Consider the following 5000-nt stretch of genomic DNA (forward strand, 5'->3'; position numbering starts at 1 on the left):
ATCGCAATTGACAATGTCAACAAATCAAAGTACCATTTACTGGCAGCTGAGCGTTTAACCAGCTTGAGAAACTCCAAGAACTAAGAGCTATAACAATAAAACCAGTCAATAATAATCCTTTACCAACTGCAATTCAGCCACGTACAGGATATCAATGTTCAAACAAACACGCGGATCTCCAATAAAGGAGTTATTTTACCGTCGGGCCAATATTAAAGTTTTTTTACAATTCGGTACCTCTGCAATTATCTATGGCAGACGACCTTGAAATATTTTTTCAAGTCCTTTATACGCATATTTACTTTTACAGTAATTTGGACTTACGAGTCACATGTAAGAAACTAAGTTTCATTTTTCATATACAGTGAAGGGAAACACCCCATTAATGGAACTAAACTTGGTGAATGTCCAGAACAACTTTTATAGTCAATTTTTCATATTTCGTTTTAGGCCACTTTTATGATGAGGAAACACCCACAAGTTTTTAGCAATGGAGGGGCCAGGTATTGTTTATAAGTCAAAAATCCAAAATCATTCGATGGGGAAATGAGAAACATTACAGTAAAAACCTCATTTTGAACTAACTTATTTCGAGGATCGATTAGATAATCATATCTCGGATATGGTGAAACTCAAAAGTGTTCAGAGACAAAGTTTTTTATTTTATATTGTGAAAATTACAGTAGGAAACATCTCACCCGGAGTTAATGGACATTGACCCTAAACTTTAAATTTATGAGGCGAAGGTTGCTGTAGAAGGGAAAATACCAAAATCCTCAAAATAAAACCTACATGTAACTACTCCTCGGTTACAGAGCCGCAATATTAATTTCTTTGGCTGTTGGATCAGAACCGCACCGGAATTATGATTGGTAGAACTATAGTTTTAACTCCGCACGGCTTATTACCTTGGAAACAGTTTTCTATAGTATTTTGGTTGCTTATCAAGAATTTGCCCTTTTTTTTGGCGGTCGACAGTAATTAACCTCAGAACTGACATGTTATTTTATGCTGGCCATCCTGGAATGCTACCGCGCATGCGCAGTTTAAGGAACTTATTATAAGTGGTTTTCTTCACGGGGCGAGGGGTGGGGGGAGATTATCACCGGCTAAGTAACACGGCCTCCTAGGTTAGGTTAGGTTAGTATAGCTCCTTTTATAATAGGTTTCATTAAGCAATCCCTTCTTGAACATATGGCTCCCACATGCCTTGAGTAGCCACGGAACCATTCCAGGGTGGCCATCATAACATGTTCGTTCTCTCTCCCTGTGTTTTACCACATCCAAAACCCAACGTTCCCAAAGGGTCCCCGATAAAAGTGTGATAACTGACCGCCAATAAACACCACCACCACCTCCATCATCAGCAAAGTATAGGAAAACTTAATTTTCAAGGTAATAAGCTGTGCGGAGTTCTGGTTTTACCTTAAAATTTGTTAACGAAGTATGAACACATGCAGTTTAAAATATGGAGCATTTAAGTACTTTACACTTCCACTAGAAAACTCGTTGTTTTACAAAGGTTAAAGGATGAAAACTGGCTTAAGAGCTACATCACTAAATGGCTAGCCAGTTTAAGTTATACAACCAAGTTCCTTCAGGCTGTAATTACCTAGTAATCACAATTCTTGCCTTTCTGTTGCTCATAAGCGAAAGGATATATTCAAAACAATGACAAAACCGCTATGTACTCAAAAGATTATTAAGGCAATAAATTACAGACTAAAGGAGATGCACTGATTTACGCTAAAAGGGTTACAGTAGTCTATTTCGACATTTTTCTTAACTTACACAGTCTTGGACAATTCCATCACTACACGAAAAAAAAGCGTTGCGAACTGTCAAGCAAAGCAAAAAATATGCGGTTCCTCTTTCACTTCCAGTATGAAGTTTAACTTCTTTGAAGGGTAAAGGGTAAAATTTAATGGGTAAAGGGTAAAATTTAATAAGTTCCACGATACTTCATGTTCAACATGACCAACACTAGTGGCCGGCGTTGGGCTATAAGTTAGGATATACTAGTGCGCTTTTCAAGTTAAGAGCGACCCAAGAACAAGAAATACACAGTTTCACAAAAAGCTTACCGTGAAGGCCGAGCCTTTTCGCCATAAGCCCGGATTGGGAATTTTCATTTTTCCGTGAGGACGAGGAATGGACATGACGATCACGAAGGGTCCCTCCAGAGGATATCCTAATCCTTCTTATACCCCTACGAGTTTTGACACGGCAGGTATCCTGCGGAGTGGCGGTCATTTTCAAACTATTTTCTTAGTACATGAATGTTAAAATAAAACGTCTTTCGCATTAGGTGCACCGAACGAAATTAAAATTTCAATATATTAATTCGATCACATTCGCTTTACCAGAAGAAACAAAACTTGAAACATTAAAATTCGTATTGCACAGAAATTGATTCAGCCTCCGTAACACCATAGCCGACCCAAATGGCGAAAGAGTCACCCGACAACTCGACAAAACCAAGGATGAGAAACACAGGAAGAGAAAGATCGAATTTCCTAACTTTCTAACCTTGGAGAAGTTCATTTAAAAAATAAAAACGAAAAGGCTTCAAGATCAATATATGCAAGCGGGAGTGAAAATTAAACAAAAACAGCAGGATAAAAATACATGACTGAACACTTGAACTAAAAACCAGTGAATGCAAGATCCATAACAGCTGATATTAAGCGTTAACTGTCAAAATGACCTTGATGGGTATACGATGTGCATCAAAGGAGAATGGTTCCTTCGACAAGCATCATTAAAGTTATTTACATTTTTACCAATGTTATAATTTCATTAGCTTGTATTTACTTTCCTACAATTAAACAGGGTTTTTGAAGCCATTTCATTTCTACTGCATTAAGTTTTTAGTACGAGTACTCTGTTTTTCTCATTTTCTCTAGTTCATGGAGCACGAATACATGCGTGTTTTGGGTGAAGTACGAATATATTTTTTCTTTTTTTCCTCATTTTCTCTAGAGCATGAAGCACAATTTTATTTGCAGTTTTTTGTCTATAACTAAAGGAAAGCAAATATATCCCTTCCAGGACTTAGTTTCACTCATGAGTGCCCAACCAAAGTAATGCTTCAGTTTCCTACAAGTCCTTGGAAGACGAACGGGCGTCAGCTGGATTTTCCTGGAACGGAAGGCGCGTGGTTGTATCATGCATATATCATCTACAGCAAGGCCAGTCCCTTCCCTCTGGTGAGTTAACCTAAAACCGCAACAATGGGGTCATATCCTACTATCTTCGACTCATTTTTAGTTCCTGGTTCGCAAAACCTAGCACATCCTCGGAAATCCCTTTGTGTAGAAGTTTCATAATACTTTTCAAATGATTCACACTCTCTCCAAGTAAACGCATCCTTCTAGTTCTGTAAGTTTCATTGCATCATTCTCACTTCTATGCTATCTATTGAGAAAAGTTTCTATTCTTCTGTCGTACTTATCAAGCGCAATAAACTGAAAAAATGTTTCAAGGAATGTCCTGTTAAAGAAATTCGCAGGTTATAGAAATCTCGCCAAAGTAAGCACGTAGTCGCATAAACGCACATTCATTTCCTGGTGTGGTCAAAGAATGGAAAAAGCAGATTTTTCTTACACGCCGGATGTGCTGTAGATGACTATTATATAACCAGCGCTGAAGTCATCGTACGAAGGTGCAAACTTTTACAAAAGATGAGTTCCCCGGGAGCTGCATTTCGTCCTTCATTTATGTTATTTCAGACGGAAAGGAAGGAATTTGAAAATGGACTTTAAAGAGTCAATGAAAATTCGTTTGGTTTTTAAAAGGCGCTTGAAAATGAGAAATGAATTTAGGAAATGTAAATTTTTCAACAATAAGAGTTATGATAATAAAAAAAGTCACGAGCTATCTCCTATTTGAGGGATTTTTCTCGCAGAAGTAAAAACTGCCCGAATGAAAGCTTTCAAGACCTGGGATTGCTTAAAGACCACAGTTTCACCTGCTAATATGTGATTAAAACAATAATAACAGCCTCCTATCTTGATCATAATGAAAATAAACGTCACTAGTGTTTATATCTATTATACGTATGCACAAATTTTAATTTTAAAAGTCGGTCATCACAGAGAAATACCATGTTAGGATTATACAGTACAGATAATGGCTATTATGATTGCCGTTTGGTCATAAATTAGCAAATGATAATTATACACTATGGAATCATAAGCTGTCATGAGATCCCTGCCATAATCCAGTCAACCTTGCACTGTCATCGCCGTGCACGTGTAAAAAGCTGCTCGAAAGTACGCGTTATCTTCAAGCTAACAGGATCTGATGATTTCGAGTATGGAGTAACATTCTGTGAAAGGTACATTCTGAAAATTAAAATGATCTATCACGCAACTCTTACAGAAGCTCATCAGTCTCTGAAACAAGAAAAGGTGACCTTGAATGTCATGTTGAAATGAGCTGCCCACAAGATATACAGTACAAATATATACAAAAGGAAGAAAAAAATCACTAATCGTGTTTTTTGTTGTTGTTCAAAGTTTCTGTTGACTGAAAAAGGCTAACACGATTTTTTCTTAATCTGCAATACCATTGTTTGTCCTTGAAATTAGTCTTACGGACTAAATTATTTGCGTTTCACGATGACGATAGTAAAAAAAAAAAAAAAAAAAAAAAAAAAAATATATATATATATATATATATATATATATATATATATATATATATATATATGTGTGTGTGTGTGTGTGTGTGTGTGTGTGTGTGTGTGTCCGTGCATGTATGCTCACGTACATTCCGAAGACAAAAGATTAGATTATATAAATCATGAATAAGGAAACGGATCAGTGCTTAACGTTCGCATGGTTAAACAAAAGTTTATAATATTCCCAGGAAAATATTCCTTGTCGAAAATGCAGAAAAAATAGAAAAAAGCAAAATGAAAAGAACGAGTGCTGAGCACATATTTGTTTATCATCACATTAAGCCAAACAATGACTCCCGGAAACTGGGATGTCAAA

At 36.6% G+C, this 5000-nt stretch overlaps 1 protein-coding gene across 6 annotated transcripts in view; it reads right to left on the reverse strand.

Annotated features, from left to right (window-relative positions):
* Positions 1-5000, reverse strand: part of LOC136839407 (patched domain-containing protein 3-like) — a 179576-nt gene that overhangs the window by 27869 nt on the left and 146707 nt on the right. The window contains exon 1 of one of the 6 annotated variants that reach the window (XM_067105401.1): positions 2085-2470. The exons of the other annotated variants lie outside the window; for them this stretch is intronic. The gene's annotated coding sequence lies outside the window, so the exon portion shown is untranslated. Of the gene's footprint in view, positions 1-2084; positions 2471-5000 lie in introns of those variants that run through there. 6 annotated transcript variants of the gene reach the window in all.

This window comes from Macrobrachium rosenbergii, chromosome 6 (genome assembly GCF_040412425.1).
Source record: "Macrobrachium rosenbergii isolate ZJJX-2024 chromosome 6, ASM4041242v1, whole genome shotgun sequence".
Taxonomy (NCBI): domain Eukaryota; kingdom Metazoa; phylum Arthropoda; class Malacostraca; order Decapoda; family Palaemonidae; genus Macrobrachium; species Macrobrachium rosenbergii.